Here is a 27,856-nt window from a genome sequence, read left to right on the forward strand (position 1 = left end):
GCCGCAGTCTCTAACTGTACGTGGCTCCTCCTTGGGGGCACAAAGATGGAGGATCTTGGTGCCTTTCTTGCAACTGTGCACGTACACAAGGCCCAGCACAGTTCAGCCCTTAACATGGCCCATCTAGATCCTAGTTTTACAGAGTCATTTTGCTGACCGTGACCTAAGTGAGTGCAACATTCCTGGGCTTCTAAAAAGTAAATGTCTCTCAGTAATACAATGTAGTCTGACTCATTCCTCGGCTCTGCAATAGTTCTGCATCCCTTAGAGCTTTCATGGACTGATGGCTACAAGGTTTATCTCTTTTATAATGGAGCCCAGAGAAATTCGAGATCCTTTGAAAAGGTGGTAGAACATCTAACTTTTCTGCTCTTATATAGTTAGATAATTACACATTGGTAGTTATGTAGGTCAAGAAGCAAACCATAGATCTACTATGCTTGGATTATTTAATGACAACACCATCACCATCCTACATATTTTGAAACTTTCTGTGCCAGAGGAGAATTAAACCACTGCCATGTACAATAACTAACGAGAAGCAAGAAGATTATCCAGTCTGCAGGATAATCGATATAAATTTTTTCCCTGATCTTTGACGGATGAAAATCGGAGTTGTTTCCCATGAAGAACTGGAAGCTACATTCTCACAGTTGGGCAATTCCTGATTCCCAAAGGAATTTATGAGACCGAGCCCCATTGGTGCCAGTTGGTAAAGGGTTCACTGTTCTGTGTCAGCAACTCCCAACAGATCTGACAAACTCACCGTACCGAGCACACCACTTTCCTAGTATTTATCTATAAAGAATATCCTGTGAGGTACCAATTCTCATAATTGCTGTGAGATGTATGTACAGATGATATTTAAGGAGTTGTGTATATGTACTGAAAAGATTTTAAAAATCTATGTCCTAGGCAGGGCAGACAAGCAGGTTTTGCCTGACAAAGGAATGTAGAATTGCCTGTCTGCCCTGGTTCATAGTACACCAACACAATCAAAGCCCTGTTTTTGCATAAGGGATCAATATGAAAATGTGAACGGCAACTTGGAGCCAGCCCACCGGAAATGGAACCATGGAGTGGGGAGGGAGGGAGGGTCATGCTGGCTGTGGACAAAAAGGAGAAGCAAAAAAACATTTTGTTATCCATTCACTGATATCCATGAATCCTGGCTAACTGAAAACCAGCTAGCTCCATGAAAGACTGAATCCTTGGGGGAAAATCTGCTTTATAGTACAGGAAAGATAACTAATAAGTGTAGACTCAAGTTTGCGTTTGATGTTTTTGTTTTATATGTAACAATTTCTGCTTCTATTTTTCTTATTTACTATCTCTTAAATCTTAGCCTTTGATAATAAACTTATGATTGTTTTCATTATAACTAGTATCTCAGTGCTATGATGTTTTAAAGGACCTGATCCTGAGTTGTACCACCCAAGTTGGGTACATACTGGTCTCTTGGAGACAGCAAACATGGTAATTTCTGTGAATGTCCATTCACGGGGCTAGATACTACAAGGGGCTGCTTTCAGAAGGACTCGGGGGCTAAAGTTCATCTTTGCCTTGCAGGCTAACAATAGTAAAGGCTGGCAGAGCCCTGAGGAGGTTGTTGGGTGGCTAACAGACTGGTGATATCAGGGAGCTGACATCCAGTCAAGCACAAACAAATCTTTCTGTCTCCGGAGGCAAGGAGGGTAACAAGGTGAATCATAGATCAGAGCACCCAGAATTCTGAATGAAGTTTGTTATTTCAAAGCTACTCTTATCTCCACATCATTGCAAAAAAGTAAAAACCTGAGAGCCTGAATTAAAGCCCATTGAAGTCAATGGGAGTCTTTCTGACTGGAATGGGCTTTGGATCAGGACCTTACACATTGCTTTAGAATGAACAGGCATTCAAGTTATCAGTGGTTTCTTGAATAATGTATTTTCCTTGTCATTGTGCCTGACCACAGGTTTCTGCTTTAAAATTTATGCTATGATGTGACTCATTATTATGATTATTGTACTGAAAACAAAGGATGGCAAATCAAATGAATGGGGATTACACATTATGTAGTTTCAAAATGGGGTTGGAAAAGGAAGGGGTGGTAACTAAGTAAAAATATCTTATGCTGTGAAATGTGACTTGTTTCTTCATGCTTGAATAATTTAAAGTTGTTCTGTGGATTTTGATTATATTTAGATTCGAAGCTCTTTGGGGCAGGAACCATATTTTTATTCGGTGTGCACCTAGCATAGTGGAGTCTTGGTCCATGACTGGGATTCCTAGGTGCTGCTGCAATGTAAATAGTAAATAATAATGACTTAAAAAAAAATCACCTTTGAGCAGAAAGCAAGAATAAGGTAGTTCATCCCCCCGCAACGGAACACGAACTGCTGTAACTGACGTAGGGAGTCAAAATCAAACAGCTCTTTCAGTCTTTGCTTTAACATTGTTGCTGCAGTGCTGTGCTCCCAGCAGTTCCTTGTGGTTTCACCAAAGCTGTCTTCAGGAGAGGGAGATTTGAGGTATCAATATTTGGGCTCAGTCAGGAGAGGATTTGCCTTATCTTCCCAAATCTGAGAGCAGAATCAAAAACAGTCAAATCAATCACAATAACAATAAACAAATACAATGAAAAGGATACTCTTGTTTACAATTGAGGGCTATGCAAATACTCTGATTTCCATTTTCTCTCTCTCTCTTCACATCTCTGCAGCTGACAAGGTGTTGTTTCTCAGTAAATTGACTTCTTCTAAATTGGAGGTACCATGCACAGAAGTTCTTTAACAGTATCGCGGTTATATGTGATGAGGATTTAAACACACTCTGATATCATTCATTATAATGCCAAAGTTTGGTTGTCAGATTCCACTAGCATTGATTTTGGGATAACAACACAAGGTTGTCATTAAAGTTCATATGCCAAATTCAGCCCTGCTCTAAGCAGATTTCATTAATTTCAGTTGAATTGTTCCTGTATTTGACCCCATGGTTTCTGCTAATATCCCACCTCTAAATAGAAATTACTACCTCCCTTGGCCACACTGTGGGGCTATAAACATGGGAAGTTATAACTGAACGCTTTTTCATCTGAGGAACTATGTCCTAAGTAGAGCTGGATGGGAAACTATTTTCCTGTTCTGGGAAAATGTTCAAGATTTTTTGGGGGGGAAATCCCATCCCATCCCAAACTGGAACAAAACTATAAAACCTCAAAAATGTTCACAAACTAAAATTCTACAAAAAACACAAATAGGTTTGGGTCAATAGAAGTATTTCATTTTTATGTTGACCGTTTTTATTTTGAAACACTTTTTTAAACTGTAAATTAACTTTGGTTTTTAAAACAAAGTCATTTTGAACCAAGAAAACTGGACTTTTCACTTTGCAAACATTAAAATGTTACATTTTAACAACTTCAAAACTTTTATGTGAAAAATTTTTAGAAAAAAAATTAATCAAAAGCTGTCCTTTTACCATGACAAGTTTTGGTTTCGTTGAGCCAGCATTTTTTAATAAAAACTTTTTGTTGAAAAATTCTGTAGTCTGAAGATTGAGCATTTTTTCCAGTCTACTTTCTGTCTTTTCCTCTCCCATTATACAGTTAGTGATTTTAATAATGGTGAAAAGGATTGATAGCACTAGAAATTCAAGGCTAGTTTATACATGGAACAGGTACCACTTGGCCAGTAGCAGTGTAAATTTCCTTAAACTGCCCTGCTAATGTGATTGAACCTTAAGTTAAGGGGCCATCTTCAAGTGTAAGAGGGAATTCATAACCCTGCCCTAGGCCTCCAATGTGAGCTTGCCAACAAGGTTACCAAAAAGTGCAAATTAAGACCTTGACCCTGCATTGAGAACTGTGCAGGCAGACCCCCGTGTCCACCCAGAGCCTTGAAGTCAAGGTATGGCCACAGGAATCCACCCACACCTTCTCAGTGAAAGACCAGGATCTGAGATGGTGATGTGAATACCCAGGCTTTAGGAACTGGAATGCCGCCACCAACTCATTTCACATGCATCCTAGAACAATTTTGTCACCGTAGCCTGGGACTGAACTTTGTGCATAGCCTTGTAGATGAAAAGTCCCACAGCCTAACACAATGTACCATCTGTTATTTCAGGTTTTTATCAAAACCAGAACTATAAGCAGTGAAAATGATGGAAAATGTGGAATACATTTCTTCATGCCATTTATTTCTGGCTAAATCCTTATGTTTATGGGCAATTATCTCATGGGAGAACTTTTGGACCTATAAAAGTCATTCCTTAGTTACTAAAATTCACTCCAGAATGAACTAACCTGTATTTTTGCTTATATAAGGTCATAGAGAGAAAGCATACTTACTGAGGTATGGTTTCAGATGGTTGTGAAGAGATAAAGTATATGGTTACACATTTGTGTCATAGGAAGTGGGCCAGAGCCAGCACCACCTGTTAATTAACAGAAAAAAAAAAATGACCAATACAATATTTGCAAGTATAATTTAGTTGTGAGCATATGGGATATCAAAGATGTCCTCCAGAGTGGAAAGCCAAGCCTAGATATTGAGACACTTGGCAAATACAACTAGAATATCTGGGACTATCTTGCTTCCTGTGGGCCATGCTCCGCTGTATCTTGCGCTTATGTAAATGTGGCATATTTTCACTAAGCCTTTCCATTGAATTACTTCACTCAACTGAAGCCACCAAATGAAAGTCACTGTTGGTGTAACAGAGCTGAATTTATTCTACATTTGTTTACACTGGTGCAACTGTTAAAGGCAATGGAAACTGTACTTTCACAAAGGGAAAATTGGGCCCATTGGTGAGAGAGCCTGCCATACAGCCCTATTTGCTGCTACCTATAAGTGACCTCTATACCTCAGAGCAAAAAATATCTCAAAAGACAAGAATATCAATTCTCCATCAAAATCATGCAAGATGTTTGGAATGAAGTCTGAAACCAAAGTCTCACCTAGTTTGATTTTTCATTCAGCCCAAGTTTGTCAAATAATTTGCTAAGATTTGAGAATATTTTCAGTGAAGTTGGGCCTAGCTTTTCATTTTAATCAAACAAATCTTAACAGTTTTGATGCAAAGTGAGTTTTTCTTTGAGCATTAGGTCCATTTGAATCTGACACTCAAAGCAAAAAATTGCTGGGGTGAGCCCAGACAGATTAGAAACAAAGAAAATGTCCAAATGAACCGAACTCACATCTTTCAACTGCATTATTTTGTAGCCCTTCTCTCCCTGGGCTTCTTGCCTTCAATGATACTGGAGCTATTCATTCTTTAATTTTGGGACTACTGTCCCTCACTCTCTTTTCTGAATGGCTGCCTGACCAATCGACTCTGAGCCTTGGTCTACACTGGGGGCGGGGGATTGAGCTAAGTTAAGCAATTTCAGCTACGTGAATAACGTAGCTGAAGTCGACGTACTTAGATCAACTTACTGTGGCGTCTTCACCACAGAGAGTCAACTGCTGCCGCTCCCCCGTTGACTCTGCCTTCACCTCTCACGGCGCTGGAGTACAGGAGTCGACGGGAGAGCGCTCGGGGATTGATTTATCGCGTTTAGACTAGACGCGATAAATAGATCCCCACTGGATCGATCACTGCCTGCCGATCCGGTGGGTAGTGAAGACATACCCTGAGCAGCCACTGAGGGAAACCTCACTCTCTCTCTCTTCCCCCCCCCCCCCCACACACCCCCCTCATATTTAGGATTCCCTGTACATACTCAAGAAGTCATCCTGACATCACACCCTCCAGTGCTGATTGACATATGTGGCAATCAGGACTGAAGGATCTCTAGGGATCTGTTCTAGGAGAAGTGGCAGCAAACAAGTTGTACCTCAGACTTCCACAGTTTATGTTACTGAGGGATTTAGCCTACTGAATTAGCTAAAGACTTCTATGTAGTTACAGAATTTCCACAGGACAGAATTCTTTAAGACATTTAGGTGATTTGTCTGCTGTATGTATCTAGCAAATTAATTTTCCATAAAATACGCACATTTTGCCAACAAGACCTGTTTCTTGGGCTGCATGTTCTTGCAGTATATACATCTTTGCATAGTTCAGGATAGCTGTCTCCTTATGGAAATGGTTTTGAAATGGGCACATCACTGAAAAAACACCTCTATTCTGGCTGTAACTCTACCACTAAGTTACACAAAGTTTTTTCCTGCTAGGAATAAGAATAGCCTGTGCAGGTAGAGACACTTAATTGCCACTGCCAGATCATAGAGTGTATACGTTGCATTGCACAGGCATACTATATAACCCTTAACCCTAGATGTTACCTTAGAACTTCTCCTCCATTACCCTGGTCATGAAGGACTTTTGTACAGGGAACCAGAATCAAGGCAGAAAATGTTTTGATGCACATGGCAGATGGAATTTGGCTTTTGGTCTGGATATGCAAAGTGCAACTATTGAGGGTTTGGTGCCTAAATAACTACTATTCTGTCCATTGGTGATGGTTTCTTACCCTAAAGAGGGCTCTAATGGGCAAAAGAAACTTCAAAGAATGCAGCTCAAAAGAATTACAAACAGTCTTTAGATGTAATTATCTTGTATGAATATCATATTTAAACCTCTCTACAAGAAAATTGTTAACATTTCTCTTTAGTTACTGTATAAATGTCTCTAGTTGTCTCACGATTATGTCTAATTAGACAGTTATTCTGAACATTAAAGTATTTCACTACTCCTCATTTAATGAAATCATGTCAAGTGCACATGCTGAAAATTTATTAGGCCCTGAATGCATGCGCTTGGAGCCATCTTGTGGCCTAGAACTACACCGCAGTAAGTATAGTTACTCACTGCATCTACCTACACAGAGAAAATTTACTAACACATACAACAGTGCTACATTCCACTATATCAACAAAGTAAGCTCTATAAATTCCCGTAATTACAAAGCCCAGCAGAGTGTAACATTATTTTCAGTGGACTTTGTCATTTCTCACCTGTCTTTGGAATAAAAGCTTTGAAATAGGTCAACAGTATTTCCACATTTGCCCCAATGGATATGGATATATTTTCAGGCTACAACAGTTGCATTTAAGTTACACGCCAGTCAAAACAGCTAGAGCTAAATAGTGCAATGCATATATCCTGTTAAGAGCCATTTGGCTATTTATGGCACTGCAGTCAGCAGGTTTTCCAGTACAGTATGTACTGCATACTTTGTTGTGATCTTACAGCTCATAAAACCAATTAATGATCCCAAATACCTGTGTTAAATCTACTTTTGTAACAATAATATACAGTGAACTATATTAAAGTATTCATAGGGCTGTATGTAATAGGAGAATCACTTCTCATCACAAAGCATCCTTACAGATGGAGGTCACCATTCATTTATGTCCGTGGCTTGTTCTTCCATTACCTCCAGCCTGGTCATGTCCCTGCATACAACATCCTGACATTTAATCAGTGGCCAGCCTCTGATTGACGTTGGTTGTGTTCACATTATTTTCTTGGCCATACTATCATCTGTCTTCTATTGTGTCCACACTGCCACAATCTTCTCGGTTGAAGCCAATCCTGTACCCACATCCTACTCACCTTCTAGCTTTTTCATTTGCCTTAATATTATTCCACTTTACACTTGCCATCTTCCAAAGAACTCTCATCTCTACTGCCTGCAGCTTTCTGATGTCTGTTTCGTTTAATGCAGCTGTTTCCAGACTATAGAGTAATACTGTTAGTAGGGGGTTTCATAAATTTTCACTTTGGCATCAAAGTGATGTTTCTATCAATCCATAATTTCATCAACTTCTCTGCAGCCTTTGTAGCTAACGCACATCATTTCTATACCTCATCCTTGATGGAGCCATCGGCACTGATCAAGCTTCCTAGGTACAAATGAGATTTTACTTGTTCTACGACTTCACTGTTGCTGCATTTCTGTACTTTATCTATTGTCCCCCAAGATGCAACCATTTTGTCTTCTTGGCACTTATTCGCAAAAAGAAAAGGAGTACTTGTGGCACCTTAGAGACTAACCAATTTATTTGAGCATAAGCTTTCGTGAGCTCCAGCTCACTTCATCGGATGCATAGCTCACTTCATCAGATGCATTCCGATGAAGTGAGCTGTAGCTCACGAAAGCTTATGCTCAAATAAATTGGTTAGTCTCTAAGGTGCCACAAGTACTCCTTTTCTTTTTGTGAATACAGACTAATATGGCTGCTACTCTGAAACCTGTCCTTGGCAGTTATTGTAATTCCAAGTTAAACTATATCAATTTTCCAAGGTAGTAAAGGGAAATCTCACTTGAGGCCAAATTCTGATATCCTTACTCTTAGTCGAACCTTACAGCATAACCTCAATGGAGCTATTTGTGTATTAAGATGCTGTTAAGTGCGTGATGGTATCAGAATCTGACCCTCGATTAGCAAACTCACTTTGTTGAAAATGAGAGAGACAAGGCGGGTGAGGTAATATCTTTTATTGGACCAACTTCTGTTGGTGAAAGAGGCAAGCTTTCGGGCTCACAGAGCTCTTCTTCAGGTCATTTGGTGAAAAATGACAGTTGGCCTCCAGGGAACAAAGTTACATTAAATAGGAAATGTAAAACTCGGGTGGAATTAAAGGAGGAAGAATGAATAATGCTAATACCATGAGATAACAATACAATGGAATGGCTACCTCTTGAAATACAAACAAGTTGCAAAATTTGAACCCCTGAGAGTTTGGATCTGGGGTGTTTTTGGCATATTGTAAAAGCAAGGGGCCATTCATAAAAGTTATCTGAGTCTTGGATTCTGAGTAGCCCAGAACTTTGGTTGTTCAGATCTGGAGCCTTGGTTCTGTCCCATCTCTACTTGGAACTAGTCCCAGAAGACATGAGAAGGGATGAGTTCTGATAACTTAATGGATGCCACACCTGGCCTTTTATCATCTTCCATTCAGGAAAGCCAGGATTATGAGTGTTGTTATGATGCCAGGGGAAATCATACCCTGAGGATTCCTCTTTTCTGATAATGCAGTGGCTCTGATCTTGATTTGACATTTCATAATATTCCTCTACCCATGCCAGGAGCCTCTGTAACAATAACAGTAAGGGAAGCAGTAATATTTTCTCAATGAAAAGTCTCTGGGCAAATTCATCTCTGGTGTAACTTCAGTTGAGTTATACCGGGGCGAACCTGGTCCAGTACACTGTACTTACTTTTCAGAAAGTCCTTAGTTGCACACTCCGAGTAGGCTGACTGGTTAGCAATAGCACTTCTAAATGCACAGTAAAACTCCTTCACAATGCTGAAAGAAATTAAAATATGCAGCTATGGCTGTATTCAATGCAACCATACCTTCAAGCTGCAGAAGGACTGTGCGGAGGGGATTTCCCACTGTGAATCATGTTACATTATCATTCCACAGGCTTCCACCACCCAAGAATGTGTCAGTGATAATGTGGGGGATAGAGGGAGAGGCTTCTATGCTGGGTAATTGTGACAACCGGAGTTGCTAAGCTTTGAGCATCTGTGAATAAGATTTGAATTCTATTCCAAAAGCAGGGACCAGGCAATGCTAACAGGAAAGTTCTTTCCTAATTGAAATTCCTAGGTCATTGTCAGATTCAGTGCATCTATCTGTGTCCAGAACAAGCAGAGCGAATCTTTTCTCACAAGCTGCAGCTGTTAGAGGGTGCACTTATTTCGTATCGACCACAGGGACATGCAGATGATGTTTTGTTAGACATATTGGGTAGGTCAGTGGTCCTCAAAATGTGGGTCAGGACCCAAAAGTGGGCTGTGATCCCATTTTAATGGGGCTGCCAGGGCTGGCGTTAAACTTGCTGGGGCCCGGGGCCAAAGCCTGAGCCCCATTGCCCAGGTCCAAGGCCGAAGCCTAAGCCCCACCACCTTGGGTGGCAGGGCTCAGGCTTCTGCTTCAGCCCTAAGTGGCAGAGCTCAGATTACAGCTCCCTCCCCTCCCCCGCCCAGGGTTGAATCCCGTGGGTTTTGGCTTTGTCCCTCCGCCCCCTGCCCAGGGCCGCTGGACTCAGATGGGCTCAGGCTTTGGTCCCCCTCTCCTGGGTCATGTAGTAATTTTTGTTGTCAGAAGGGGGTCACGGTGCAATGAAGTTTGAGAACCGCTGGGGTAAGTCGACGGAGCACAGAAGGTGTTCTGATTTTTTTTAGAAGTTTTCTTCTCAGACCACTGGTGAAGGGGATCTTATTAGGCTGGAAACCCAGTCTTGTTAACTGATGTCACACACAGCTTGTGCCAAAGGTGGCAAAATCTGATCTAAGTGTCCATCTCAGAAGATAGAACTGCTGCTTCATTAAGAACACAATACACAGGTTTGTATACAAATGTACAGGTCATTGCTGTTTGACCGATCATATAAAATGTAGAGTTCAACAAATGAAAATATCCTATTTAATCTGTAAGTATATTGTTTTCTCCCATAACTCTCATGTAATTTTACCAAGTGACTAGTGTGGGACAGATTTTGCAGATTTCTATTAGTTGATATTTAATATTGTCATCCCTCATAAGGAAACCTTGCACCAGAAAAATAAGGCACCGGTGTGAATTTGCCATCTTGCAACATCAGTTAGCTCTACAATCTGAGATGGTAAAACCATCAGAAATGCCCTGGGAGATGAAGCATAAATTAATGTGATCTTTATTAAGACCAATATGCAAATGCAGGTTTTGTTTATTTAAAGGCCTTGGTAGTTTATGGAATGAGAACTGATAAGCTGATGCATGCAAGCTGTCAAGCATTTGTTTACTTGTCTATGTAGCGTGCAGTTACCATGTGAGCATTTGTAGATCACTTCCTGCAATGCTCCCAACCCTTTAAAAGCTGAGTCCCCATCAGGAAATAACTCCCACCTATAGTAAAGTGGCCTTAATGAGGTTAACTGTTTGGTTAATGGGAATTTTTCTGCTCCACTCTGTTCTGTGATGCAGTTGAATAAAGTCGCAAGTTCCTAGCTTGCAGTATTGTGAGTAGAGCCTTCTGCTTGTTGAACTGGAAGGTCCCTTTAAAAAACATCCCTGCCCTGCAACCTTGCCCAGGGTGGTTAAAGACCTGCACATCTTAATTTATACAACTCCCTCCTTCCCCTGACTAGACCTTCACACCCCCAATACTTGGGGAAATGCAGATGCTGGTGAACATCTTCATAACATGGTACATCCTCTCCTTTCTAAACCGTTTTGATGAGCAACACAAATGGGACCGTGAGTGCACCTATCAGAGGTATTGTTCCAGGCTCTGTGCAGACATTGCAAAAAAACCTTAGAAATGTGACCCAAGTGGCCCAAGATGCAGCAATCAGAACAGCAAGATACTGACTCTTTAAAATGAAAGCTGAGATTGGAAAACAATTGAGAGGTCTGTCTATGCTCCCACTGTTACTCCTTCACATCACCTATGGGGTCGTCACACCCCAGGCTTTGGGAAATTCTACTTTTTAAATCTTCATGATTGTTTTATAGTATTACAACAGGGCCAGATGTAGCATTGTGCCGGTTACAAGATAACTCAGTGATGATATCAAGGAAGACCTGAGTTGTCTGAAACTCCTTCGTGTAACCAAAAAGCACAGTAAGTAATAGCAAGCCATAGGTCTGGCCATTGCAATAATGAAACATTTGTGAGACTGGCTATTGTGTTTTTTTATGCAGGACTTAAGTGGCTTGCTTTCGCTGTGATGTCCTAAAAATTAACCCATTACCCACTTGCATATAGATCTATGTTTCAATTCAAGTCCATCTCTAGTGAAGTGGCTTGCCCAAGATCACACAATATAGGAGCACAGGATTTGCCACACCAGAGCTTCCTTTTGATTTTAGTAGAGCTAGGAGCAGTCTCCAGTTGCAGGGTTTTCTTTCCAAAGGACCATCTTGGCATCACAACCTTTCTCAGTCTTATTCTATGATGCTTTTGTGTGATACCTTTCAGCTAGTGCTTCAAACTAGCTATGAATAGGCAGGCATCTCACTAGTAATATTTCACTCAAAACAAATTATGAGTGCAAAATTTGTGCCTGCAAAATTGGAAGCAAGTTGTTAAAACCTACTTTGAAATCTTTGAATTTCCTGGGTTTTAGGTGTTTAATGTATTTGCAGTGAATTAAAGAACATGTGTTCAAGACGACAGAATGTTTACTATTTGCCAAACATCCAAGATGGTTCTTTGTAAACATTCAGCCATCTCAGCTAATGAAATAGATTCTTTGGTTGAATATGTAGACTAGATTGTAAGCTCTCTGGGGCAGAGTCTGCCTTTTTCTTTTGTATTTGTACAGCACCTAGCACACTGTGGTCCTGGTCCATGACTAAGGCTCCTAGATTCTAACTCGATTTATATAATCATAATAATAATGCAATATTTTAAAAAGATATTATGTAGCCAGTATAATAGGGTGTGATTTGGGAAAAGGGGGTGTGACCAGATCCTCTTTAAACCCTGGCAATCTCCAGCTGCTCTATGAATCTTTGGGGCCATTAGCAACCAGTGTAACCCTGATGCTGCAACCCTTAGGCTGTTCTGACTTGACTTACAGGACATGACTGGCACACAGCTGGCCAGGATCAGGCAGAGCACAAAACTGCTGAGGATTAGGACTGAATTAATAACAAGGATTTCCAATATTTACTGTTTTGTTTTACCCATAAGCTTTGCCTTCTCTGAACAGACACAGACTACATAGTACATAAAGATGGTATTCAGACATATATTTGATATTACTGATTAGATGCCCAGAAAATGTATTAATAATTTAGTTATTCCCTGTAATGTAGCCTAGAAATGCTTGTGAGACTATGGTGCTTATTTTTGCTTTAGCATTAGTGTGCCATCCTCAGCGTTTTCTTTCTTTTGCTTTGCCTTTGTCTTGCCTGCATTAAAGGATGCAACAAGACAGCAGACGAAGGAACAGACTACACAACTGATTTTATGTGAGTGTTACTGGTAATTTCATACAACCTATGGCATTTCGTCAAAGTGAAGGCTGCTTTTTCAGTAAATGATCTGGTATAGTTCTAGCTCACAATGCAAAGCAGCTTCTTATTCCACATCAGTTAAATTCATTAGTCAATTTGATCCACAGTTGTTTACAATGTGCAGAACTACAAATTTACACCATTGTCGGATAATCCTACAGTTTTTGCATCAGCAAGTAAATAATTTGGCAAACAAATATATTTCAGAATTTAAGCAGGAGTTTGCTTGTCTTGCCCAAATATACTGAAAGTAGTAACAGCTACTGGTAAAGATGGATAAGAAAATACTATGTCAGATCTTCAACTGGCTTAAATTGGCATTGATTTCAATGGAGCTACGCCAGCTTATACCAGCTGAGGATCTAGCCCACTGTTTGGGTATGATCCAGATTTAGATTTTTATTTCACTGGGCAGTTGTAGTGCTTATCAGATAAAAAAGATAGGAAATTCTTATGATGGAACAGAAGCAGACTTTGCTGAAAGAGAGAATGTAGGCTCAAGTGCAACTATTAATAATTTCTCTCTATATTTTTAAAGTACTGTGAAGTTTTATGTAATTAAAATTCAGAAACAACATAATGGAGTAAATTAGATGACATCCACTCTTTTTAAAGTCAAGTCATTGTGATTGCTTTCCCATCCACAATGCCAGAAAGATTTTTAGCAGCCAACGTTCTTAGAGATTAATGTATTATAATGTTTGAAAACTGTGATTACTAGTTCTCAGATGACATACATGATTGGCTCTTGATCTACAGAAAGAGAGACCGTGGCCACTTTAGAATTGAACTGAAGGGAGTAAAGGCAAAGAGTGTAATAAGAATAATATTTTAAATTCAGGAAGACAAGGTGAGTCAGGTAATCTTTTACTGGACCAACTTCAGTTGATGAGAGAGACAAGCTTTTGAGCTACACAGACGACTTCTTCAGGTCTTGGAATGTCACATGATTTTTAGTGTCTAGCAAAGTTATGAATTTAAGCTCCCAGACTCATCTTTTGAAAGTGTTGTGCAGGTTTCCTCTGAGGATGGGGACTGACAGGTGAGATATAGAATGATCATTTTGAGAAAAGTGTTCACCTACAGGTGATATGGTGGTTTTGTCTTTTATCATTTTCCCATGTCAATTCACCCACATAGTTGTTGTTGTTGGGGCATTTAGTGCATGGGATGAGGTACACCACATGTTGTGATAGGCATGTGTAGGACCTATGGATCTTGAAAGATGTAATGTGGGGGGTATTGATTATTGTCGCAGTGGAAATATGGCTGCAGATTTTACATCTGTTTGTTCTGGCAGGGTCTAGTGCCTCTTTGAATTAGAATGCCCTGATCTGTGGGAAGTTTGCTTCTGATGATGAGCTTGGAGAGGTAGGCGGGTTGTTTGAAGGCACTGAAAATCATGGTCTTAATAAAGACACTGGATTTATGGCTTATTACAATAATCTGTAACGTACTAACCCCCCTCTTTTTGTCCTATGACTACTGGGGTGTTAACAGGCCATCCCTTAGAATATGTGCTAACTACTTATGGTAAACTATCTGTTTGACCTTGTATTTAGCGGTGACACTGGGAGTACCTTTCCAGACCTGAGGAAGAGTTCTGTGTAGCTTGAAAGCATGTCTCTTTCTCCAGCAGAAGCTGGTCAAATAAAAGATATTATCTGACCCATCTTGTCTCTTTACTATCCTGGAACTAACATAGGTACAACAACCCTGCATACAACTATTTTAGGTTTGACATCTTGCAAACTACCAGGCTAGAAAAACCTGTTTTGGGGTGTTGGTAGAGCCCCGTTTTTTTCCCCCACAAATGTGAAATAATATGAAATGAAATGACAAAGTACTGAAAAAAAAATACAAAGAAAAATTCACCGAGCAGTGGCAGCTCCCACAGCTCCTGTCCCACGGGCTGGTAGTCGACTCCCCACTTCAGGTGCTGTGACTTGGTACACAGAGTCGTGGCACACCTCAGGTTTGGCCCAGCCACCCCTCTGCCAAACCTGGCTGGCGCTGTGACCCTGTGTGCCAGGTCACAGTGTAAGGAGTGGGGAACTGGGCCCAGCCCCAGGGGACAGGAGCGACAGGAGGCGTCACTGCAGGGTGAGTGTGGGCTGGGCTCGTTCTGCAACACATACGCTCAGGGACTCCCACACTGCATGGGCATGGTGTAAATCCAGAGTAACTGCGCAATGGAGCCCACTGGGCCAAATTCTGCACTCAGTTACACTGGTGTCAATCTGATGTAATTTCACAACAGTCACTTTAGATTTGTACTCATGTATCAGGCAATTATTAGAAGTCCATTGTAATCATTGGAAAGACTCCATTGGCTTTAGTTGATTTTGGATCAGGTCTAACTGACAGCTAGACTGACACACTAGTGTCCAATTCTGACTTCTGTTCCAGCTGTACAATTACAATGAATTATAGAAACATAGAACTGTAAAGCTGGAAAGGACCTCGATAGGTCATCTAGTCCAGTCCCCTGGGCTGTGTCAAAACAAAGTATTATGTAGACTATCCCTGACAGGTGTTTGTCTAACCTGCTCTTAAAAACCTCCAGTGACAGAGATTCCACAACCTCCCTAGGCAATTTGTTCCAGTGCTTAACTACCCTGACAGTTGGGAAGATTTTCCTAATATCTAACATAAATCTCCCTTGATGCAATTTAATCCCATTACTTCTTGTCACGGCCGCAGCAGTTAAGGAGAGCAATTTATCACCCTTCTCTTTCTAACAAACTTTTACTTATTTGAAGACTGTTATCATGTCCCTCCTCAGTCTTCTCTTCTCCTGACTAAACAATCTCATTTTTTTCAATCTTTCCTCCTAGGTCAGTGGTAGGCAACCTGTGGCCCACAGGCCACACGCAAACAGTCAGGGAAGTCCGCTGGTGGGCTGCGAGACAGTTTGTTTACATTAACTGTCCGTAGACATGGCTTCCCGCAGCTCCCAGTGGCTGTGGTTCGCCACTGGGGAGTGTGTGTGGTCGTGCCTGCAGACGGTCAGTGTAAACAAACTGTCTCACAGCCAGCCAGTGGATTACCCAGATGGGCTGCACACCACTGTCATAGGTCATGTTTTCTAGACCTTTAATCCTTTCTTTTGCTCTCCCCTGAACTTTCTCCAGTTTTTCCATGCCTTTCCCAGAGTGTGGTACCCAGAGCTGGAACCAATACTCCAGTTGATGTCTTATCATTTCTGAGTAGAGTGGAATAATTACTTCTCGTGTCTTGCTTACAAGAAGTTATATGGTTGTAACTTAAAGGCAGAATTTGACTCTGTGTTTGATCAGAAGCATTGGCTCTCAGTTGCACCAGTGGAAATACAAAGTAACTTCATGGGTATTGATGAAGGTTACTCTGGTGTAACTAAGAGCAGAATCTCACCCTGTGATTTATATACTCAGATGCTACTTCAATTCTATTCTGTTAACCACAATTGCGACCCTGTAGAGAAAGCCAAATAACATTGTGTTATGAGAAACCAATATCGCTGTAGGCAAGTACCACAGTGAAGTTGGCAAAAGATCCCACTTTCTCTTCTATAAGTATGTATAAAGGGTACTACTGTGGATACCCACAGTATCACAGAGGATAGCAGTTTTGAAGAGGATATCAATTAAAACTACACAAGGGGGCATTCCTACATAACTGTACTACATTCAGATTAATTCTAAGTGTGTTCATCATAATTAATGTTGTTGTTCCAATGAATACCAAAGGAATTATGATGATTACCTACTTATTGTTGAGTATTACTGAAGAACCTAACATTACTCTGAGTTTTCAGTCTCTGTGTACAAAAGAACATTTCTGGTAATGCTGCAGTCCATAACTATAACATGATTTCTGTTCTAGTTGCAGAAATGTTTCATGCTCTAATTTATTCTAAAGGGAGCATTTAATTGAACTTCAATTAGACATGGAGGTAGAGGTAACTTGATCCTAGAGGTTCCTGCACTGAGGTTGCACTATAATAGTATTTACAGTATCTGTAAAATGCTTGTAAAAGTATTCTTTGAAATGCATTTGATTAGGCCCACTATAGAATTCCTGTGTAAGCAATACAGCTTTATTATTCTTTCATCAGGCTGCCTTTGCCATTAATTCAGAGATGGAAAACTTTCTTTCCCCCTATACCTGGGTTTTTCTTTAAAATATTATTGTGAAAAAATAGAGAGAGAAAAGAGAAGAAAACTGCTATTCCAAAAAAGACTGTAGAGAAATGAAAACAACTATGCCCTCAAATTATGAGGGATACAGTCAGCCCTATAATAATCTATCCCTCTCTTCCCTCAGTATTGGTAGTGATGATATAAATGTGAGGGGCAACTGATTATTCCAACATTGTGTTTGGTGCAGGAAAAATGTAAAACACCAAACCGCATTGTAATGATCAAAATGTCTTGATAGAGTTTTGCTAACGTGTTTTATTCTTTTTTTTCAGGGGTTCTCAACCTTTTCTCCCTTTCTGATCCAGTCTCTCAATCTTTTGCCTATATTAACCATCAGGATATTTTTGCTCATATCAAATATTTATTATTTACCTGGGGATTCCACATAAATGCACACAAAATATTCATTATTTATATGTACAAAATAAAAGACTAGTTAACTGAAACAAGTTAAAATTTATAGGTGGCTGCATGATCAGACATCCTAGTTCTACCCCCAAAAGTCTTGAAATCTTGGGTAAGTTGTTTGGACACCAGGGTTTCATCCAAGTTCCAAGATTTACCCATCTGAAGTAAAATCTTGGCTGGATTGAAGTCAATGGCAAAACTCCATTGATTTCAGTAAGACCAGGATTTTGCCCCTATTTCCTCTTCCCCTGTTACTCCCAATTCTGCTTTTCTCCCCCTTTTCCAACTCTCTGGTTCTGCTCAGGCTCTCCTCCCCTCTTGAATTTCCCAGGCCCCATTTCCATGTTCAGGGACATGTTTCTCTCCCTAGCCCCATTCTTTGGCCCCAGTGACTCAAGACACGTATGACCAGACCTCAGTGGAGATCTTTGTGCACCAGTGGCAAAAGTTGCAGTGGCCTGCTCCCCCCATCCAGAGACTGCAGTCTCCTTTTGCTGCATAAGATTAATCCATTTCCACACTCCGGAGTTTGAACTGAGGACAACTTAGATATACTATGGTGCAAAAGTATCAGAAGGTTTTTAATGCCATCACAACCCAGAGATAACCTTGATTTCACATTCTTTCTATGGTTTTTTGTGGCGGTTCAAATACAAGACAGCACAGAGCTTTTAGCAAGCAAGCGAGCTGGTCTGCCAACGGACTTCTGCCTGTCAGCTTTCCACCTTCCCCTTTATTCTTTCTCTCCCCCCGCGCATTACATTCTCCAGCAGATAAAAGGAATACACTGGCTTTGTTTAACATTCTTATTTACCAATTTCTATCTACCGCATTCCTTGCTCTCGGGCCTTGAGCCCAGTCCTGGGAGGCTTCCCACGGTTCATGTCATCTGGGCGAGATTCCAAGGTTCATGCCCTTGAGAGGAGCTGTGTGTGCACAGCTCCTATACAACACTCCGGGTGTGCCCTGAATGTTGCCAAGCGCATGAACCCTGTATGAATCCTACAGTTTTTATTGATGGAATATTGATCTGTGACTGTGATTTGTCCTGTGCCCGTTGGAGCATAAATCACTGCAGCAATAAGCAGAAGTTAAAGGGAAATAACTCTGATTCCTACTAGTAAAAGGGGAGGCAGCAAGACTGAGATCTGAAGACTTCCTACAGCCAGATTAGAGGTGCATCAATGCGATGCAAAGGGTCACCTTCCATCCACAAGAATGATGATACAAGGTGATTTTTTGTTTTAATCAAGAGAATTTGTCTGCAAACCCACATCTCCCCTCTGAGGACCAACTCTGGGTTCCTAGATTGAATAACAATATTTTATTTAATTATTTTCTCATTGAAAAATGAAATGAAAAACATATAGCCCCATTGTAATGAAAACATTTCAGCATCTACTTTAAAATAGTTGTTAGAGATGTGGAATTTTTTAAAATAAGAGGCCATGAGCTGTGGTTTGGGGTGCCATTTTAGTCTCTCTGAAATATTGGGAATGTTCCAGCTTGTTTATTTTCCTGTTTTTAAATAAGGGTCCCATTTCTACTGAGCTATGCTATTGAAAGCAAAGTTATAGTCTGAAGAGTGACAATATAAAAATTGTCACCAGTTAACTGAAACTGAAATTGTCAATAAATAAAAATTCCATATTTATTGCACCAGATCCTCAATTGGTGTAAATAGCTGAATCTCCACTCAGCAATCACAGAACTATGCTCATGTATACTAGCTAAGGACCTTGCCCCTAATGACTTCAGAGCAAATGATCATTTTACAAGTATAAAGCATGTCCTTTCTATTTGCTAGCACTGACCACTCACACTGGATTTTGAAAATCAAACTGTTATTCCAGTCTATGTATCATCAGTAGTGACAAAGATTCTGCAGCTGGAACTTAGATAACAATTTTGTTGACAATCCACAAGCCAGAATAGAACCCAACTCACTCTCCAATAGCTGCGTTGGCTCTGTAAGGCTAACAGAAATAGCAAGTTGTAGGAATTTGTCTTTGACACTGAGATCAGGAGAGCTGACTCGGAATATACATGATGAACAGATCTGGTTAATACGAAGGTGCTAATTTTACAGTTACTTTTCTGATCATACCCCCACTTTAAAAAAACAAAAAGCAATAATATCATCCCTATGCCTTTGCCTTCTCTCCGTGGAGCAAACATCCTTTCATGTTTGCAGTGATCACTGCTCTTGAGCATTCTTTCTACCCATCCCTTTGTAAAGTCTCAGCTCGACAGCAGAGAAGTAATTGGATCTTTTGTTTGTGGGGAATGCTGCAAATTGAAAAAAAAAGTTTTATTTTCCTTTTGTTCCATTTCAGTATTAAACTCTGAAACTTCCCATAAGACTAAATTTCCAAAAAAAAAAGACTGAAATGCTTTTTTCCCAGTTTTTCTTCCAAAATGAACGTTCATCGAAATCGACACATTTACATGAAACATATCATTTTTGACAAATTATCATTTTCCAGCAGAAAAAAAGTTCCACTGGCAAATTTCTAACCAACTCGACTTAACACCTCCCTCTCTTTAGTGTTCTTAACTCCCAGCCTGGTTATGAGCCAGGATCCATCAATGGGGGTTTCTACATTGCAATCTGGAGATGTGATTTCAGCCTGTGTAGACATACCGGAGATAGCTTTGATTGCGCTAGATCAAACTTTGATTTAGCGCGATCAAAGCTAGCTTGGGTATGTCCACATGTGCTGCTGCAATCAACCCTCCTAATTGCAATGTAAACATACCGAATTGGGAAGTGTGCATTTTTCTCCTAAACACACTAGCTGGTTTGCACACCAAACAAATGGCTGAGGAAAAACCCAAATTAGATTTATAGCCAGTGTCCTGGTATAACAGAATGGATATGAGAATTATAGATATCTGTAGTGTGACTGAATGGGTAAATGTTACACAGCATTAGGTTTGGATATACATGATTGACAGCTATATGAGTAACAGATATTTTGCAGGTAGAATGTCTCATTATTTCTCCTTTCTCTTTAGTACCATATAGATCCTATTTTCCACTCAGCAATATAAAATGTCAGGTTTCAGAGTAACAGCCGTGTTAGTCTGTATTCGCAAAACGAAAAGGAGTACTTGTGGCACCTTAGAGACTACCACAAGTACTCCTTTTCTTTTTGCAATATAAAATGGAGAGCATACCACCGCTCTTTAAGCCACTGACAGTAAGAAATGCGCTAAAAGCTTTCGGAGCCACTAGCTATACTTTAGCATTCAATAGGCATATATGTTCCCTGAGTTTCCAAGGAAATCTTTCCCTTTACTTATGTTAACAATAAGTGTCTGACAAGTTATTCTTTTGACTGGTAGGCTCATGAGCTCAGGCATATAACAATTTCTCCTTTCACAGCAAGATTTGTTTTGCAAGATGTGAACTGTATTGATTGTCATATCTGTATGTTCTGAGAGATGATTACACAATACATACTATTCAAGGCTAGAATTCTGTCTAATGCTTTTTATTTTGCTGTATTCTAGGCTTAGTGGGCCAGATCCTCAGCTAATGTAAACTGATGTAGTTGTATTGACTTCAGTGAAGCTATCCTTATGTCAGCTGAGGATCTGGCTCTCTGTATTCTTCTGTGCTTAAAACTACAAAGGATGGTTATTTAGAAATATTATGCCTTTCTATGTTTGTTTAATATTCTGGTGTTTGTTTTTTGTGGGGTGGAGGGTTGTAATAGATTCTTCATTATATCTCTTTTGACTGAAAGGGGAGAAAAGGGAGAGAAATTAATTATTCGATTAGAAATGTGATATTAGACTTCCAACAGTTTTATCTTAGAATAGAGCCTGAGGCTGAAATGGGCTGTTCATTTCAGGTTTGTGGTGAAGCATTAAATTCACTCCACATTATTTACTGAGCTTGCTTTTTCCTCGTATGTGGAATTTAAATATCTTGGGTGACTGCTCGGGATGAGACTATTTCTCTGCTAGTTGTATCAAGTATGATCTGCACAGTACAAGAATACAGGGTCTGCAGGGATTTGGAGCATTCCATTTATTGGCAGCAGCTATGACATTTATGCAAATTTGATCTCTATATCTTGCATTCGTTTTGGACACAGCTCTCTCTCCTCAATGTCACTTTAGACAGGTGCTTCCACCAAAGCAGGAGGAATCATTGTAGCACTTCCTGTAAAGCAATCGCAGGATCACACAAGCAAGTCAATCAAAGTATCTGTGATGCTTTCCAGGTAACTCTGCCAAGAAAGCCAGGAGAAAGAGGGACCCCAGAAATAAATCCAGTTTAGAAAAGTGTGGCAGTTCATATGTAAAAAATATCAGACCAGATCTTCAGCTACTTAAGGACCAGCCCCCTAATTTATAACTTTATGATCCTTACTTGCATGAAGATGTATATACATCAGCAGTGCTAAATTTATGATCGTTTGCTTGTCCACTCCCTAGAACGCTTTCAGGTGATCCATCAAACTGCCTTTTTCTCAATGGCAAAGCATTTTTCAGCCTTCAAGTAGTGAAGCTGGAGTCTAATCCAGGACTCTAATGCTTTCCAGAGGTTTATTTGACCTACTCAAACAAAGCCAGCACCTCTTAGCATCTTGTGGCTGCTTCATTTGTGTCATTTTCTGAAATTTCTTTGCAAACAAATCTGAAGTTGAGACAAACTGGAAGAGGTAGTAAATAGAGCTGGTCAGAAAAAAGTATGGACTGCCTTGGAGTTGGGGGCCCCAGGGCTTCCGGGGCCCCCAGCTCTGGGATAGCGCATCATATGGACTGCCTCCAAGCGAGTGCTCCATTCTCAACTGAGGAGAAAATTTTCATTTTGGGATTTTGCTCCACATTGAAACAAAACCACATTTCAAAATATCAAAATTTTCCATGAAATAGAATGACCGTTCTCTGCTCAGCTCTATTAGTAAACACAAAGGAGGACGGAACCCAATTGCATCATAACCTGGAGAGATTAGAGCAATGGGAAGGTTCAATATTAATTCAGGTCAAATTCTGTGCTGAGAAAGCAGTAAATAAACAGCCCATATATGAGGGGTTGTAACCAAACACTGCACCAACTGCATTAAAGTGAGATTATTTTCACCTCTCCTCCCTCCCTGGGCCTTAATACTAACTTTGCATTGAACCAAGTGTTATAATTGCCCTTGGCAAGGTGTGGAGTTAAGATTGGGAGTTTGGCAAGGAAGGGGGCCCAGACAAGGATCTCTGTTTCAAGAAGTGACCCACAATTTAAAATAGCTGAGAACCACTGCAATAAGCAGTAAAAGCCAACACAGCATGGCGTTAATGATAATAATACCTAAACCCACAAAACACAGAGTGCAATGTGAGATGTCAAGACAAAGGCTAAATGTCTTCTGATTGTGCTTTCTGCAGGGCAGGGACTGTGTATTTCAAAGGTCATTTTGAGTTCTACTGCACTAAAAATAATGATAAAACAAGTATGGCACAGGGAAATTAACTGTACACTAATGATGAAAATAGCTCATCTTATCTTTGGGGATAGTTGAGCGCCTGGGGCCTGATCCAAAGCCCACTGAAGTCAATGGAGAGGCTCCTATTGACTTTGATGGATATTATATCAGGTCCATGAATGGGGAATACTTAAGGCAGTAGCCAATCAGAGTTAATGGATTTATGGTAACTAATCAGGGTTGAGACGTGAGAGCACCTTTCATTATGATGATGATGATGATGATGATAATAACTTGAAACTCCTTTTTGCTAACTCAGAAATAACTAGAAACTGGCCTAATAGTCTCCCTCGCCTTTCACCCCTGGGTTTATTTAGTTCAGGATATGACAACCATCTCTTTAAAAACCAAAAGAAAAAAACAACCAAAAAAACCCTATACATTTTAATTCAGTTACCTCTCATTACCACTGTTTAGGTAGAGGCATTATACATTCTTACTATACTTTGTCTTATTGTTATTAGATGTTAAATAGTATTATCTTGTTCCTATTATTAAATATATAGGGCCAAGCTTTTAAAAAGTTACTAGTGATTTTGAGTGCCTCTATTTTTGGGTGCCCAATGTGAGGCATCCTTTAAAGGGTCTCATTTTCAGATAGTTCTGAATTCCTCCCTCTTCTCCCCCCGCCCCTCGAAAATCAGAGTCCTTTAATGTATCTCAACCAAAAATTTGAGGCATTGAAAATCAGCATTGAAAATCTTTTGGGAAAGTCTTGACCATATATATATTTTCAGAAAGAAAAACTGAATGTAATTTTGGTTCTCGCGCTCCCATAAAGTACTATTTAGTGACATCATGCTTGGTAATTTCAAGTGAATTATCAGACTCCGTTTTCTAAAGCCCATTTTACAACAGAGTCTGAACCTTTTGTTGTTTGAGAGATCAAGCGTGAATATAAACACATTATTTGTGCAATGAGTACCTGTCTTACATAGACACGATGCAGTATTTATATTACCATTTATAAACCCAGGCTACTCTTTTTATCTACTCAAAGATGAGTTCAATTCAAAACTTAGCTTTAAGTTGAAAGAGAAAAAAACAACTTAAAGCAATGGTTTCTCTTTGAAGAGCATCTTTAGCCCAAGCCACATCAATTTCAAAGACATGCAGAAGAAACATAGCATAAGTTGAGATGAAGCTGTAGGTTCCTTAGCAAATCACCAAAGTGTTTTGGGGTCCTGAGCCTGCTAAGATGTCCAGTGCTCGTAATTCTCAAAGGAGTTGTATAAATATTTGATGTTGCATTGTACTTTGCACATATATAGATCCTATCATCCCAGGTTCTCAAATTAGTGAATGAATTAAGCTTCACAATACTGTTTAGGGATGGGTGTTTATGAGGTTGCATTTATTGCACACATTTTTTAAAATGTTTCCTACGACAAGAGGAGCAAAATAACTTGTGACATACTAGTTGTTGTAGTAGATGCTGCTGGTATCCTACTCTCAACGGTTAGAATTGCTAGAGACTCCAATAAGACCAGGAACTGGCCCAAAATGAGAAACAACAGTGTTCACCTCTTTCATGATTTGTGATTAACCTTCATCCACATTCATGATGTAATGTACCACGTGAGCATATAGGTTTCCATGAACTAGTGGTCTTCCAACTATGTTGTTTTAGAACATCGTCACATAGGCACATGTACTCAGTTTAGAGGGGAAAAAAATGGATTTAGCATGAAACATTTTTCTGTATCAAAAGTTTGTGGGGTACAAATGTACCCCAAATGTGTTGTACTGTTATCCTGCTGTACATTTGCCTCTAGTGAGAGTATTTTGTATTGTGCTCACTGTGTCTCACTCACTAAGCAAGCTGGGTTTTTTATCTAAATAGAATTTGCATATGCTAATTTAGAATGCATTTGTGATCATAGAATCATAGGACTGGAAGGGACCTCAAGAGATCATCTAGTCCAGTCCCCTGCACTCATGGCAGGACTAAGTATTATCTAGACCATTCTTTGTCTAACCTGCTCTTAAAAATCTCCAATGATGGAGATTCCACAATCTCCCTAGGCAATTTATTCCAGTGCTTCATCACCCTGACAGTTAAGAAGTTTTTCCTAATGTCCAACCTAAACCTCCCTTGCTGCAATTTAAGCCCATTGCTTCTTGTCCTATCCTCAGAGGTTAAGAAGAACAATTTTTGTCCTTCCTCCTTGTAACAACCTTTCATGTACTTGAAAACTGTTATCTGTTGTATCCCATGATCCTATAGGTTGTAATAACTCATGAAGTAGTGGCCATCCAACTATGGTGTTTTACGACATTGCATATGCTAATTGCAGTGACAGTGGTTGCTGCATACAATCACCCTAAGGCAGAAGATACTCTAGTGATGTGTGACAATTGCATAGGCTCACACTGAATCCTGATAGTTCTTTCAATTTGATAATTAAAGTTTTTTTTAATCTAAAACATTAAAGAATTGTTCTTGGTTTCTGAATGCATTTGGGGGACAAATTTCCCCCATGACACAGTTAATATAGCTTTATTCTCGGCAATGGATGAACTTTAAGGCACAGGATTGGGAATCAAAAGATCTAGGTTCTATCCACAGCAATTCTACTAACTTTCTGTGTGACCCCAGGCAAGTTATTTAGCCTCAGTGGGAGTTGAGGGAGCTGAACATATCACAGGGGGCACTGAGCAGTTGCTCAGAGGTGGGTCCTCTATGGCTAAGTTTCCTCAGCTGTAAAATGGAAATAATGGTACCTCCCTACCTCACAGGTACTAACATTTGTGAGCTGATTTGAGATCTTTGGATAGAAGCAGCTATATGATTGCAAATTATTAATAATAGTGATGTTGATGATGATGAAAATGCATATTATGGGATAAATTTAACACTATATGTGGAAATGCAAAATATTTCCCATTTACAATGTAAGCAAGTTAGAACTGTAACTGACTCTTAAGTGCTCACAATTTGTCAAAGCAATATACATCAACACACACTTTTTACATTTAAACTCCCTGCCTTTCTGTCACCATGTCTCCATGGGTCACAACTGAGAATACCAAATTCAGGACAAACTACTGCAAAATAGGGCAGAGACACTCCAAAACTGGTGGTTATTCTTCCGTAAGATGTACCCAACCAACAGCAAAATTAAACGTCTGTTTCGCCACACTGGCTAACAAGAAGTCAGAAAAGCAGTCTCCTTAGGCATTCCAGTCCTTGCATCACCACCAAAGACACTAGACTTAGAGAGGAGTGGTTCTTTAAAACCAGTTTCATCAAACAAAAGGGTTCTTCTGATCCCAAAGGACTAGTCACATACCCAGATCAATATATAACTCAGATCTTACTCAATAAAAATTGTTGCCAATTCTTTAGTATCTAAAATCTAAAGGTTTATTTCTAAAAAGGAAGGAAGGAAGAAACAAAAAGGTGAGAGTTAAAATTGGCTAAAGGAATCAAATACATACAATAAATGCAAAATTCTTGGATCAGGTTTGTAGCAGTGATGGAATAAACTGCTGGCTTGTTAAGTCTCTGGTTGCTTCCAAATCATCGGAAGGTCCTCAGTCCCTTGGTTAGAATGCTCCCATCAGTACAAGTTCATAGTCCAGAGGCTTGAGCAGAAAACGGGTAAAATGGAGATGTTTCCAGTGCCTTTTATAGAAGTTTTCTGGAAAATCTGCCAGTTTTCAGCAGAAATTTTTATTATTTTCATTTTTTGATGAAAAATCAAAATTTCCCAGAAGAAAAACAATATTCTGATTAAAAAAACAACTCTGATTAAATTTAAGATACTAATGCGTCTGTGCATTTCCATATTCTTTCCCTCTGACTTCAGGACCTACTGTAATTCCTTCCTCATTTCCCACCCCTTGACATATATGCAGATAATGTGGAAAATGCTCCCACTGCTGCTAATACAGTGTGTTACCTGGCAGTTAGCGAAAGGAACTTTCAGTTAAAGACTCAGCTTCTCCCTCATTTTTCAAGGTCCCCTCTCTTTGTTACTCCTTCCCTTTGGCAGGCAAAGCCAATTCATCCCAGATTCAAATGCATAGCAAAGATTAGTCACAGCTGCATTCACTGCAAAGAATACATTAAAAACCAAGGGGCAGTTTTAAAGATGAGTGGTATCAACTGAAAACAATAATTCCTCCATTTTTCAAAGCCCCATGCAGAGATGAAGTTGCACAAACTCCATTTAACATCAGCAGGAGTTGCACAACCAAAGCCTTTTGGATTGCTTTGAAAATGAGAGGGAAAGTGGCAGCTTGGTGAGAGGCTGAAATTATCATGTATGCCTGTATTACTTCCCTGATTCAGACTTTCAGAAAGGCAGAGAAGCTCAGTAAAATCCATAAAGTTCACTTGACATTTGGGTTCTGGGGGGAATTTCAGAGATTAGGAACTGTACTTCCAGCTGTAAAAAGGGAAGGCAAGTGGCACTGTGAACAGAAGGAAATCCCATCAGAACAAAAGATTGCTATGGCAACTCTCTCATTCTTTTAGCTTAGCTGTTCTGATTGAGAGACAAGTCCTTCATGTTGATCCCTTGGGAGAAAAATGTTGAAAACAAGACTCTATTCTACACTTTACTAATATATATCACAGTAGTTTTCAGACAAAAATTATAATTTAAGAGAAAGTGTTTCCTTGTATGCTGGGATTTATCCAACCCAGCTTTCCAAGCTTTCATTGGAAAAGATTAAATCCATCACCATACAGGATTGTCTCTCACAGGCGATGGAGGGCTGCTGACTATACATTTCAGACATTTTTCTCTAAGGAGGAGCTTCACTTCACCCCTCCACAAAAATGATGTACAGCACCTGAGAGAGTTACACGGGGCAGA

The 27,856-nt window shown here is 39.9% G+C and overlaps 1 long non-coding RNA gene across 1 annotated transcript; it reads right to left on the minus strand.

Moving 5' to 3' along the window:
• Positions 1–2,092: 2,092 nt before the first annotated feature.
• LOC141991701 (uncharacterized) lies at positions 2,093–26,773 on the minus strand. Its single transcript, XR_012640439.1, has 3 exons — positions 26,472–26,773; positions 4,335–4,420; positions 2,093–2,562 (listed from the first exon to the last, which is right to left on the minus strand). It is a non-coding gene; the product is annotated as an uncharacterized LOC141991701 (long non-coding RNA).
• Between the last annotated feature and the right edge of the window lie 1,083 nt (positions 26,774–27,856).

Source organism: Natator depressus, chromosome 7 (genome assembly GCF_965152275.1).
Source record: "Natator depressus isolate rNatDep1 chromosome 7, rNatDep2.hap1, whole genome shotgun sequence".
NCBI classification, from domain to species: domain Eukaryota; kingdom Metazoa; phylum Chordata; order Testudines; family Cheloniidae; genus Natator; species Natator depressus.